The sequence below is a fragment of the Bos mutus genome, chromosome 8, assembly GCF_027580195.1.
Source record: "Bos mutus isolate GX-2022 chromosome 8, NWIPB_WYAK_1.1, whole genome shotgun sequence".
Lineage (NCBI taxonomy): Eukaryota > Metazoa > Chordata > Mammalia > Artiodactyla > Bovidae > Bos > Bos mutus.
In genome coordinates this window covers 93,901,892-93,916,468 of record NC_091624.1, presented here as the reverse complement: position 1 = coordinate 93,916,468, position 14,577 = coordinate 93,901,892, and positions in this window count along the sequence as shown.

Sequence of the window (14,577 nt, the reverse complement as noted above, 5' to 3'; positions counted from 1 at the left end):
TGGTTGGATGGCATCACTGACTCAATGGTCATGAGTTTGAGCAAACTCCAGGAGATAGTGAAGGCCAGGGAAGCCTGGTATGCTGCAGTCCACAGGGTTGCAAAGAGTTGGACACAACTTAGTGACTGAGCAACAACAACAAGAGACAGCCAGTTGTCCTCTAATATTTTTTTCCTTATATTCCAGAGTAGCAGAATTTGTAGCTGTCAATATGGTGTTTTTTTTTTTTTTAAATCGAAGTGTAGTTGATTTATAATGTGTTAGTTGCAGGTGTACAATAGGTGATTTAGTTGTACATACATATATCTATTTTTTTCAGATTCTTTCTTTTCCCTTATACGTTGTTATGAAATATTGAGTATAGTTCCCTGTACTATGCAGAAGGTCCTTGTCGGTTATGTGTTTTATATATAGTAGTGTGTATACATTAATCCCAAGCTTCTAATTTATCCCTCCCTTTTCTATTTCCACTTTGGTAACCATAATTTGGTTTTCTATGTCTGTGGGTCTATTTCTGTTTTGTATATAAATTCATTTGTATCATTAAACCTTTTTTTCAGATTCTACATGTAAGTGATATCACATATTTGTCATTCTCTGTCTGGCTTACTTCACTTAGTATGACCATCTCTAGGTCCACCCATTGCTACCAACCTTTTTTTTTTTTTTCAATGAAGGAGGTCATGTAACTAAGTTCTGATGAATAGGATAAATGTGAAAATATCATGGGGCACTTTCCAGCAGCCATCCCCAGGAGCACCTGATGGATATCCTTTGTCCCTTGTTTTTGTCCCCTCCTCTGTTTCTGCTGATTGGAATGTAGTTTTGGTCACAGCTGCATCTTGGATCATGAGAATATGGGTAACTTCTTTGGGTCTTGGAGTGAAAGACCAGAGCGGGCTTGAGTTCCTGAAAAGTTTGGGGAATGGCACAACCATACCATCTCTAGGTTACCTTCCTTAGAAGTTTCACAGGGTATTCTGAGAATAATCGAAGGGAAAATGGAGATCAGATCTAGTCTGGGAGTCAAGGAAACCTTCCCCAGAAGAAGTTTCATTTCAGCGTATGTTTAGAGGTTAGATGGGTGATATGTTGAAGATGAGGTGAAGCAGAGAGGATGAAGGATAATAGAGGATTTCAATCTACAGAAATTAGGTTACTGGGAGGAAATAATGCACGCGAACATGATTTGCAAAGCAACACTGCTCTAACCATAAGATATTCTTATTATGAAACCTGTGCTTCTCATCACATGTTTCCAGGCCTGCTGGAGTTAATCTCATATGCATAATCTCTTAATGCCCACATCTCACCGCTTCCATCTCTCGTTACTCCCTGCCATGGATTTCAGACCAGGCACCTCAGTTTGCAGTTGCCTTCTAGCATCCTTCTCTGCCAAGCCACACCATTTTAGACCCTTTAAACTTTGCCTCCTTCATGGAGAATATTTTCTTAATAACTCTGCCTCCTCTCCAGAGCTCTGATAATAAGAGTCCTTCCACTCTTTTCCATTTACCGTCATTCTTAGGCTGAATAATTTTCCCTGTATCTCTCTTCTTAATCCATTTCCCCTATGGGTTACCCAAGAGCAAGGTCTAGGCTCTGTATTTTCTTTTATTTCTGGGAATACCTATCTCCAACCTCTGCTCCAATACATTTTGGTGACTGAATGTCTGGAGTCCAAGTTGAAAGTCCCGTCCATTTGTGTCTTGCCCCTAGATGTGGGCCTGTTCTGTGATGAGATTCTTTGAGGACCAGTCAAATATAATCATTTCTCATCTTGAAAGCTCCAATATTAAGAGTGGCCCTGAAAAATTCATCAGGGGAATAAAGTTTTACTTGTCACTTCTGCTTCCCTGCAGGCTTTTGGGTAAATAATGGTGAATGTATAGGAGCTCTGATGGCCAAATGCAATATTAAATCTACTTTCTGTCTCTCTCTCTGGTCTGCCTGGTGGAATTTGATGTATTGAATTTTACATTTAGGGACCAATTTCCTTGTGATAAATTCGTGCTCCAGGCTATACAGTGGTCACCACTGCATTAGGGGCTTTCTGACAAATGAACAGGTATGTAGGTTGCTTGTGTCACCTGTGATGTGGGTGACTTCCCCTGAGTCCTTGATCCTAAAGAGATTTAGACTCTTCGTACTCACTGCTGGCTGTCAAAATGGATTCAGAAAGTTTGTCATATTTGGGAACTTTTCTTTCTCATCTTCACTGAACCATCACACTAGAGTCCTTCTATAAGCACACAATGTCAGGACTTCCCTGGTCCAATGGTTAAGACTTTGCCTTCTGATACAGAGGGTGTGGGTCAGGGAGCTAAGATCCACATGCCCCACAGCCAAAATCCAAAACATAAAACAGAAGCAATATTGTAACAAATTCAAATAAAGACTTTTAAAAACTGGTCCATGTCAAAAAAATCTTAAAGTATTCAGTGTCAGCCCTGAGAAGCAAAACCTCAACTATACAGAGTCAGGGGCAGGGGCAGAAGGAACTATTGTGGATAATTGAGATGATTCCATATTAATCAAAAAACTGACCAGGCTAATATAATTTTTTAAAATATAAGCTCTATTGAAGAGCCTTTCTCTAATTTTTTTCATTTGTCTCCTTGCCTTCTTTCCTAGAAAATGTGTAACATAGTTACCTTTTCTCATTCATTTATTCAACTAACAGTTGCTGAGTATCAATTAAATGCTAAGCACTAAGAACAAGACTGTAAAAAAAGAATTTTTCTGTGACCTACAAGGGCTCATAGCCAAGAAAGAAATAGGCAGACATTTTCTGTTAAGGGGCAGCTGGTAAATGTTTGTGGTTTTTCAAGCTATAGAATGTCTGTCACAACCACAGTGGCATTTGTAGTGCAAAAGCAGCTTGAAACCCTAAGACTTAGGGTTTTATCTGTCTGCAAAACACCTACTCATCATTAAGACTCGGCTCAAAGGAACAAGTTTATATGAAACCTTTCCTGACCATGACAAATGGAAGAAATTGCTCCCTCTTTTGTGTCCTGCCTATTCTGTCCAGCTCTTTCTCAGGGCACCTGTTAATACTTGATTGCACCCATTTGTTTCTTATTTGCGAAAGGCCATCCAAGCGGAGGGAACAGTGTCAGGCAGGGCGTACAGGCATGTCCTGGGATGTTTGTTACGCTGACTGGCTGGATCAGGAGTCATGAAGGTGGGAGGTGCTGGTACAGTGAAAAAAAGTGCTGCAAGGGGGTGCAATCGCTAGTGTTAGGCGTTGGCCAAGCCGTTTCTAAAATAAGGACTACTCAGGCCTTCTGATCCTGGGAGGGATTGGGGGCAGGAGGAGAAGGGGATGACAGAGGATGAGATGGCTGGATGGCATCACTGACTCGATGGACGTGAGTCTCAGTGAACTCCGGGAGTTGGTGATGGACAGGGAGGCCTGGCGTGCTGCGATTCATGGGGTCACAAAGAGTCGGACACGACTGAGCAACTGAACTGAACTGAACAGGGCTTTCTGAAGGAAAATGTGTGATCAGATGAATGTTCAGAAACAGCATTCCAGTAGTCTTGTGAAGTGGGTTAGGGCTCAAGGAAAGGAGATGAGATGGATTGATGCTGGCTTGTTAGGATGACAGCCGTGGAAACCAGAGCATCATTTTTGGTGTAGAAGTCTTGGTTGCCACCACAGTGCAAACGTAAATTGCACAATAGAACCCTGGCTTTAGTTGGCTCTGAATCAGAACTCAGAAAAAGCCCTTCTAGGTCTAGTGTCAGCTTTCTTAAATGTATGACCCTGGAAAAGCCATTCACCCTCTCTTGAGTTTATAGCCTCAGCTGCAATATAAGGAAGGTAGTTTAAGTGATTTCTAGGCTATTTTCTAGCTCTACATGTCTGTGAGTTAATTGCTTGATTCCTGGTATCATTTTTCATATTAGAATTAGTCTATATCTTCCTGATCCCTTTTTGCTAAATTTGGACAGCCTTAATTGAATCCTAATATTTTTAAAGAGCATAGTTTAGGGTTTAATTTTATGAAAGCTGTGTTGAGGAAATTTCAGAGATAACTTAGAGTGCTTTTGTTTTCTTTTCCTTCCCCCTCCCCTCCCAGTGATTCTCCCTGTGAAATATTTCATGACTATACCCTGCCTTTTTTTAAATCTCCAATTCCACATTTAGCTCCTGAGTCACTAGTTCATTATTCTATAGCTTTTGTGACTCTTTACTCTGGCACTAATAGCTTTTTCCATTATAATCTCTTCTTCCCCATGCTCCAGTTAAAAAAAAAAAAATTCCCCACTTTGAATCTATTTTTTTGTCCTATTTCACATCACCTTTTAGTAATTTGTTTACTTGTCTGTCTCCTGCCTGAGGGTGTGACTGTGTCTTATTGATCCGTATCTCCAGAGACCAGCAGAGTGCCTGATATACACAATGAACCCAATGAGTGAGTGAACCTGGAGAAGCTTTAGGTTTATGCCAGTTCTTCTCTCTTCCTAGGGTATCTTTCTCATCTCCCAATCCCAGCCGGTGCCCAGGCTTCTCAAATACAACCCTCTTCTGCAGAATGTTTTTTCTGAGTGTCTCAGCAGGTCAGTTCTCTTTTCTTAGAGTTTCTTGTAGCATAGTTTTTATTTCTCTTCGGCATCTCTCATTGTTGCTTATATTTACTTATTATGTAGGGACCTCTGCCCTCTGTAGGACAGGATTACCTGGAATACACAGAACCTATGTCTTACTTTGCTTCTTCTGAGGTATCTATGGCAATGCTTGCAATTAATGGGTGTTCAATTAAGGTGCTCAAGGATAGACAAATCCAACTCCCTGTGGCAAAGACTCAACAAGCATCAGACTGTCTGTTTTATGCCAAACAAACGTGATTTTTGTAGAAATGAACAGCATCACTGCCCTCTTCCCTTGTGGTCTGGTTCTGATAACCTGGGAGCAGTTGAAAGTAGGCTTTCTTGAGAAAAATATAAGAGTATTATATTTTAATATATTTATATTCTATATTTATATAAAAATATTATTATATATTATATAAAATATAATATATTTTAATATTTATTATAAGAAAAATATAATATAAAAATACAATCTCTGCATTCTAAGTGCTGGAAGGATTTACCTATGGGGTCTACAAGCAACAATTTACATCTTGGTTTATGTGAAGGATAGAAAGCATAAGCTTGTGAGTGGGGTTGCTGACACAGCGGGGAGGCAGGAGGCAGCAGAGGGAATAGGAGCTGGGGCTCAGGGCCAGGATGAAGAAATTAATAATCCACTTATTATTCAGTACAGCAAATGGCTGCAGGCTATTGGCAAGAGGTTCAGCAATTATCTGATTAACTGCTAATGTTACACCAAGAAACCTCTTCAAGACTGCACTTTTTTTTTTTTTTTTGGCCAATAGCAGACAGGCAAGAAGCTGCTATTTTGTGTGAAAAGCTGAGAGCTGCAGGTAGGTGGGCTGTACCGAGACCCTGGTGGGCCGTCATTCTTTCAAAGTTGGAAGCAAATGGCCCTTTTTGCTGCAGTTATAACTCTTCCTGGAAATATCAGCTTCTCTGTAGCACCATAACTCAAATTTAATATGAGGCTGAAGTTGTTTTCCTTTTCATTTTGAGCTCCTGCTTAGGATAGGAGATCCAGGTATCTATCTTTTCAGTGGGAACTTAGAAAACAGCTTGCATATCTCTCCTGGTGACATCCACGCCACACCAGGGCAGGAAGCTATCTACCCTTGCTTTGTAATGTTGGTTTAAAGCTCACCAGCCTCTGCACTCTGCTCTGGTTGCTCGTAAGAAATTACCCTTATTTTAAAGTCAGATGCCACCACTATAGCATACAGATCCTTTATTCACCTCCATGCCTGCCTTTCTTTAGGACACTGACTTTTGAAGTAGTCACCAAAAGACTTGGAAAGCCCGCTCTGTCTTGAGATTAGAGCTTGATTAAGATTCATTGAGACTGGACTGTGTGGGTTGATTGTAAGCTACCTTTGCCAACATTTAAAAATAAACTCAGTTCTCAATTATTTAAAAATAAATGTGAAAGTACTTATTTCAAACTGGCAATGATCACCAGAAACATAATCACAATTGATCTCCCCCTTAGTTTGTGTTCCTGATGATTCAAGAATCTGTAGGAAGTCTGTAATAATGTTCAAAAGCAATTTTCTATTTCTACTGATAATATCCTGAGTATTCTCAGTGAGGCCTACTCTATCCTTCAGTTCTCTGCTGCAAATTCTTCCCACTCTCTCCTTGAATCTGTGGAGGCAGAGGTGGGGGAAGTGATTTCTCAAATGCAAACATTTGATGTGGTTTTTCAGCAGGATAATCACTGAAGCCAGTATCAGGCAAAAGTTAACCAGGACAACGTTCACATCGAAACATTTCACTTGGTCACAGTTCATGAAACAGAGGTGCTTTGAAAGCAAAGGCATTTTTGCAGCTGAAAAGGCCTTTAAGTAAGAAAAATCAGATTCTGTATAGACATATTACAGTAGCTTTATTTCCAGAATTGGTTAATGGAAAGTCTTTTATGTGGATATCAATTATACCACTGCTAAAAAGTCAATTATGTAGTAATTGGAGGATAAAATAATGGATTTACCTCAGGTAAATTCAAAGTCGTGTTTGAAATGTAATTCTTCATTATTGCATTCTTGATGTATGAAATTACTTTTATCTATATAATGGTATTCATTAAATGTAAAAGTTTAGTGATAAATGTCTTATACAAATTTGAAAAACACAGTATAAAAACAAAGAGGGTGTTGAATTTTTAACTGATATTTTTTTCCAATTACTAACCTCACTTGCTAACTTACTCCTTAGGTTAAGAGTTTATATTTTCTTAATGGAGTACATTAAGGGTGAACTCCCAATTCCTGTTTGGTTATTACTCAAGCTTTGTTTTAATCATGGTGAGTCTTCAGTAAGAACAACAATAAGGAACAAACTTTATTGAATATAGTTCTCTGTGTTGTACAGTAGATCTTGTTTATCTGTTCTACATATGAAAGCTTGCATCTTGGTAAGCCATAGATGGAAAAGAATATGTATATAAAAGTATATATATATGTATGTATATTCAGTTATACATATTTGTGTATCTGAATTTCATATATATGTATAACTGAATCACTTTGCTGTATAGCAGTAATTCATATAACATCGTAAATCAACTGTACTTCAATAAAAATAGAAGATCAATAAAAAATGGTCATAGAGACAAAAAGGAGTGAGATTTAGCTGAGAACTCATGTGGTTCTACACACATCATTCCTGCAGTCTTGCCCTGACACTTCACTCCCTTCCCTGTGTGAGCACACTGCCTTGTTACAAAGCCGCAGTGATCTTGTTAGAAGAACAGCAGGCTCAGCCTGGGCTGTGTCCTGCAACATTTCAGAGGGAAGACAGCTCTTGTAGGTCTCTCGAATAACAGGTATTTCCAGGAAACCAGGAAGAAATACTTAGAATTCGCTAGTGTTTTGCACAAGCTAAACTGACTGAAGGTCAAACACATTTTCCTCTGAGATGTAATCAACTTGTGCTCTGTATCTAGTTAATCCCTGAAAACTAGAACCTAGAACTGATTAAAGCTATCTATTCGTTATCCTTAAAGTTAAAGATTTAATTTAACTTTAAAGTTAAGTTTAAAGTTAACTTAAAGTTAAAATTCTCCTTAAAGTTAAAATCTACTTCCAGGTTTGGAGTTATAATCCCAAATGCTGTTTCATATTCAATTATTCATTCATTAAACAAATCATTGTTCAGTGTCTACCTAATATGTTCCAGACGTGGTTGCCTTTGGGAAAATAACTTCTTAATGTAGAATATTAAGATGTAACTACTTGAAATCTTCTCTATTATAGGTATCTGATATCATTGTTGTTCAGTTGCTCAGTTGTGTCTGACTCTTTGCTACCCCACGGACTGCAGCATGTCAGGCTTCCCTGTCCTTCACTATCTCCCAGAGTTTACTCAAACTCATGTCCTTTGAGTTGATCATGCCACCCAATCATCTGATCCTCTGTCACCCCCTTCTCCTCCTGCTCTCAATCTTTCCCAGCGTCAGAGTCTTTTCCAATGAGTCAACTTTTTGCATCGGATGGCCAAAGTATTGGAGCTTCAGCTTCTGATGTTATTGCTACATGCTAAGTCACTTCAGTCGTGTCTGACTCTGTGAGACCCCATAGATGGCAGCCCACCAGGCTCCCCCGTCCCTGGGATTCTCCAGGCAAGAACACTGGAGTGGGCTGCCATTTCCTTCTCCAATGCATGAAAGTGAAAAGTGAAAGTGAAGTCACTCAGTTGTGTCCGACTCTTAGCAACCCCATGGATTACAGCCTAACAGGCTCCTCCGTCCATGGGATTTTCCAAGCAAGAGTACTGGAGTGGGGTGCCATTGCCTTCTCCTCTGATATTATTAACTAACCTTTAAAAAGAGATTAAAAATAGGGAAAAGAAACCCACCCTAAACATTTTAGATATTAACTGCTGCTGCTGCTAAGTCACTTCAGTCGTGTCCGACTCTGTGCGACCCCATGGACTGCAGCCTACCAGGCTCCTCCATCCATGGGATTTTCCGGGCAACAGTACTGGAGTGGGGTGCCATTGCCTTCTCCTATATATTAACTAGATAATCAATTTATAATGTCTGAGCTGCAATTCCAATTACAAAACATATTGTAGCCAGTGTCATAATAGAGCTCTTTTTGTCTGTTTCCCCTTCTAGGCTGTAGATGCCTTCATTCATGTCAGAGAACTTGTTAGTCATGGTCATCATAAGTTTTGCGGTACCTCAGGAAGTTCTTTGCACATGGTAGGAAGAATATAATGCTGATTGAGCTGAGTGGCAAGGATTTTACAGAGGTGCCACTGGGCTTTAGTTCCCTTCACGATATCCTTTTGGGAGCTTATATGCCAAGACCCTGCCCAGTGTATCTGCTAAAGAGAGGCAATAGGAAAGGCTCTGTGCATGGAAAATGCGAGCTGGGGTTAGAAGAACAAGACTCACAGCATGGAACGATTAAAAACATGTACTGGTCACCTTGTAAGTAAATGTAGAGGATAGAGTGATGTCCTGTAATGTTGCCCAAACTTGAAATGTCATGGATCCTGAGAAAGGCTCTTTGAATTGTGTGACATCTGTCAATTGCTTAGATGTTGCTTAATTTTTCTGGTTATGAAAACAAAGCATATTTGTAGTTATTATAAATGTATAATTTGTAAAGATGCTGTTAAAATAAAACTTAACATCCTCAAGAGAAAATTTTTCAGACTTGGAGAATATGACTGAAAAATCCTGGAGTGTAGAAAAACTACTGGACTCTGTTCCCACTCAGTTCTTCTATTGATTGACTTCAGGATATATTGGCCAAAGCCCTGATACCTCTGCAGTTGCTCCATCTTTGAAATAAATGTCCCAGATCTGGAGAAAGTCAGTCTGTTTTAAATGGACTGGTTCTTCCCATTTGTGTTTTTGGATTGATGATTCATTGAGGCAAGCTGAGGCTGGTATGGGAAATCATTTATCTGTTCTCCAGAATACTTTTCCAAAAAATCAATAAAGGGCAATATTCCACACAGGAATCTGAATCTTTAAGGACAGCCAAATGCTGCAAGTGTTTTGTGTGACTGTGCTAATAATTTGAGCTTTTCTTTCCTCTGTTATCCTGCCAAACAGAATTAATACCAGGTTCAGGGGTGTGTCCCTACACATATCTCTGTGTATAAATGTTTAAAGGGTGAAGAACTCTTTAATGCTGAATGTTAGAGAACCAAAATGTAGTAAATAAGCCATATGGGTTACCCTCGGTTGTCTTATATAGATCTGAAAAATAGTGTTGCTTTGTAATTGTAGAAGTCATATTTGGTACTAAACAGATTATGCTTATCTTCCTTGTCTGGAAATGCCTCCAGTTTTTCAAAATGATACTTTGGCCACCTGCTATGAAGAGCTGACTCATTAGAAAAGACCCAGATGCTGGGAAAGATTGAAGGCGGGAGGAGAAGGGGTCGACAGAGGATGAGATGGTTGGATGGCATCACCAACTCAATGGACATGAGTTTGAGTAAGCTCCAGGAGTTGGTGATGGACAGGGAGGCCTGGTGTGCTGCAGTCCATGGAGTCACAAAGAGTTAGACATGACTGAGCAACTGAACTGAACTGAACTGAACTGATGCATTTGGCTAAAAAGTTGTTGATAGAAAACCTGGAGTTTCTTATTACAAATTTTGTGAGCCAATATTCAGTAATTGATGACTCACTACATAATTGTTTCATTCAATAAAATTTGGATAAATATTCTAGAAATTTAAATATCCAGTATAATTGGTGGTGCTAGTGGTAAAGAACCCACCTGCCAATGCAGGAGACATAAGAGATGCAGGTTTGATCCCTGGGTTGGGAAGATTCCCTGGAGGAGGGCATGGCAACCCAGTCTAGTATTCCTGCCTGGAGAATCCCATGGACATAGGAGCCTGGTGGGCTACAGTCCATAGAGTCATAAAGAGCCAGACATGATTGAAGCAGCTTAGCGGGTGCACACACACACACACACACACACACACACAACTTATCTAATCAGAATGCTGAGTTAATGATAAAATACTCAAACTCAAAATATTTGCAAAAATACGCATAATGTACTTGAATAATAAGAATGCCCAACTGCTATATAGTTGCACATTTGACCTGCTTATTTGGTTGGAGACTTGGGTATTTTTCCTATTCATTCATTTTTCTGTGAATCATGCCTGGGAACTCACTTTATGTCAGACTGTGTTCTAGGTGCTGAAGACAGAGCAGTAAAAACAAAACAAAACAAAAACAATCATAAAACTCATAGAGAAAGGAGAAGAAAAATAGGAAATATAAAAAGAATTACATAATGTGCCAAATGGTGATAAGTGCTGTAGTTCAAAATAAAAAAGCATAACAGGGGATACGGCAGGGTGATCAGGGAAAAGTCTCCTGGATGTGATGACATTAGAGACATAAAGAAGGCGAGGAATAATATATGCAGATGGCTGAGCAAAGAGTCAGAGAAAAGAATAGCAATTGCAAAGGTCTTGAGATAGAGCCTTGAGAGAGTTCTCTTTTCACTAGCTGTGCTTTCTTGGTGAAATAGGAAGCCAAACGTCATTAGGATGTGGGTGCAGAAGAAAGTATTAAGAGATTTGAGAAGAGAGGAGTAGATGTGAAATGGTCTTCTAAGACCTTGGGATAAATAATGGAACATGGAATGGTAGTAGCATTTCTTGACTTTGGGAAAGACTTGCTTGAAATCGGTGGTCGTAAACCAAAACCTGTTGGCATAGGCATGCATTTGCCTTCAGTTGGAATGACCTGCGCAGGTGCTGCTGTGAATAACAGAGTAGAATTTATCTAGGTCTCCCAGGTGACTCAGTGGTAAAGAATCCGCCTGCCAATGCAGAAGTCAGAGAAGACGTGAGTTTGATCCCTGGGTTGGGAAGATCCCCTGGAGGAAGAAATAGCAACCCACTCTGGGATTCTTGCCTGGGAAATTTCATGGACAGAGGAGCGTGGGGGGCTACAGTCCATGGGGTTTCAAAGAGTCGGACAGAACTGAATAACTGAACACACATGCATGCAGGATTGGTCTAGGGTTAGTTTTGTCAGATGTATAGGACTGAGGAGAGAGAGGCAGGGAATTGAAGGTGTAAGAGGGCAGTCAAAAGCAGGTTGGAGCAAGGGAGTTTACATGACATGGTTACATGGTTGGTTGTCTCAAACACTACCATTGATCACTGTCTGTTTCCCCTCCCGCTCATCCGTGAAGTTGCTCAAGTCATCAACCTATGAGTCATTGACTCCTTGTCTCGGGTTAGGTGGCCTAGAAGCATATCTCAAGAGTCCTTGCAAATGACTTATTAGAAAGGGCTCACGGGGGAAGGGAGTAAAGAAGTTGGGGATTCAAGGATGATAGGAAAAGACACCTAGCAGGAATGAAATGTCAGGCAAAATTCCATAGAATCTCTCAAGAAAGCTCAGGTCTGTAATTTAAGTCTCAGGGTTGTCTTGACCCTACGAAGGGAGTTGGAGCTTTCATACTCCTTGGCTTGTTAATCATTGGTTAAATACTCTCTCAGCAGCATGTGCATTCCCAGGATCTAAGCTTTCTATGCCTGTAAGTCAAGTTGGTACCAATAGCTGGAGATCAACACTTCCCCCAAAGTCAGAAGTACTGGCTGTTGGAAGCAGAAGTACACACAAAAAAGAGGTGTGAAATGCACAAAAATTGTTAAAAAGGATCCAAGGGGTTCTAATCTTTCCTCTTTTTCATCTATAGTATCTAATTTATCATTTAAAAATTGTCAATTTTAACTTTAAATATATATTAATTCTCAACTCAGCCAAACAATGTTTTCAGAATATAAGTCATAATGTGTCATTCCTTGACTTAGAATACGATCTAAATTCTTCTGGAACTCTTCACATTCTGCCCCTATCTCTTCCATCTAACTTGTTTCACTCACTCCCTTCCTATTTTCTCTAGCAGAGTTTTAGTTTAAGTCCTTTGAATGCCCCAAGCTACTTGCTGCCTTGGGCTTTCTTTGCCTGGGGAACTCTTCCATCCCCTTCTGCACAGATGCCCCCACTACCACTACTGTATTCCAGCCACAGCACTGTGCGGTGCCGTGTAAAATAGACAGGGGCTATTCCGTTACATGCTTAGTGCAGTCCCAGGGACACATTTGACAGTAAATAATTGCCAAACTGAGTTGATGCCAGGGTGGACTGGCTGTTGGCTGCTGTTTCCTTGTCCTTAGCATAGCTAAATAGGAAGATTACTTCCTGTTAAATATTTTTGACATGCATTCCTGTTCATTTCTGGTATTGACTGACTCTGAGCCTAAATCCTGATGCCTTCTAGACGTGCAAAACCCTCTAAACCTAAACCTGCCAGTTACTGTGATCTTTGTATGAGTGCATGCTAAGTCCTTTCAGTCCTGTCCCACTCTTGTTGACCATATGAACTGTATCCTGCCAGACTTCTCTGTCCATGGGATTCTCCAGGCAAGAATACTGGAGTGTGTTGCCATGTTCTTCTCCAGGATATCTTATTGAGGGATTGAGAGCTTCCCAGAGATCGAGCTTGTATCTCCTACAGCTTCTGCACAACAGGCAGATTCTTTACCGCTGAGCCACCAGGGGAAGCCCAGTCTTTGTATAACTGGTCATAAATTGATAAGGCTGTAGATAGTTGAGGATTTTGATACATTTTATTATATGTTAATTATCTTGTTACTACTCAACAGACAATATTTGTAGCTGTTACAATAAACAAGTCAATTATTTGTTTGCATAAATACATTTGAATATTTTTATTGTAGGGTTGTTATTATTACACAAATGATTTAAGTGCTGGGAATTTTGAAGTACAACCTCTACCATGGAATCTGAGCTCATGAATAGATGCTAAGAGAAAATTCTTTGAGGACCAAATTACAATTTACTCAAATTCATTTAGATGGATTCCTTTAGATGATAGCCTAACAATGGAAACAGACAAAATTGTTTTAAAATATAAATTAAAATAATTAGAAATATTATGTGTATTAAAAAATTCCAAGTCTTGAGTGGAATTTCAAGATCTCTAGTAAGGAATGAATTGTGTCTATTCTTTTACATTATACATACATATATATATATATATATACACACACACACACACACACATATATATGCATATCTTTGTGTGCGCTTCAGTCGTTTCCAACTCTGTGACCTTATAAACTGTAGCCGACAGGTTCCTCTGTCTATGGGATTCTCTAGGCAAGAATACTGGAGTGGGTTGCCATTTCCTACTACAGGGAGTCTTCCTGACCCAGGGATCCAACCAGCCTGCATCTCTCATGTCTCTTCCATTGGTCGGAGGGTTCTTTACCACTAGTGCCTCCTGGGAAGCCCATATATACATATAAAGCTATGATCAACCTAGACAGCATACTAAAAAGCAGAGACATTACTTGATCAACAAAGGTCTGTCTAGTCAAAGCTATGGTTTTTCCAATAGTCGTGTATGGATGTGAGAGTTGGACTATAAAGAAGGCTGAGTGCCAAAGAATTGATGCTTTTGAACTGTGGTATTAGAGAAGACCCTTGAGAGTCCCTTGAACTGCAAGGAGATCCAACTAGTCTATCCTAAAGGAAATCAGCCCTGAATATTCATTGGAAGGACTGATGCTGAAGCTGAAGCTCCCATACTTTGGCCACCTGCTACAAAGAACTGACTCACTAGAAAAGACCCTGATGCTGGGAAAGATTTAAGGTGGGAGGAGAAGGGAATGACAGAGGATGAGATGGTTGGATGGCATCACTGACTTGATGGTCATGAGTTTCAGTAAGCTCCAGGAATTGGTGTTGGACAGGGAAGCCTGGCATGCTGCAGTCTATAGGGTTGCAAAGAGTAGAACATGACTGAGTGACTGAACTGAACTGAATATATATATGTACATATATATCTTTACTGTTGGCTAAAATATAGACAATTATTAAAGCATGATTTTATTTTAAATATCCAGAGGGAAACATTAATCCCACGTTTGTCATTTTACACTCAT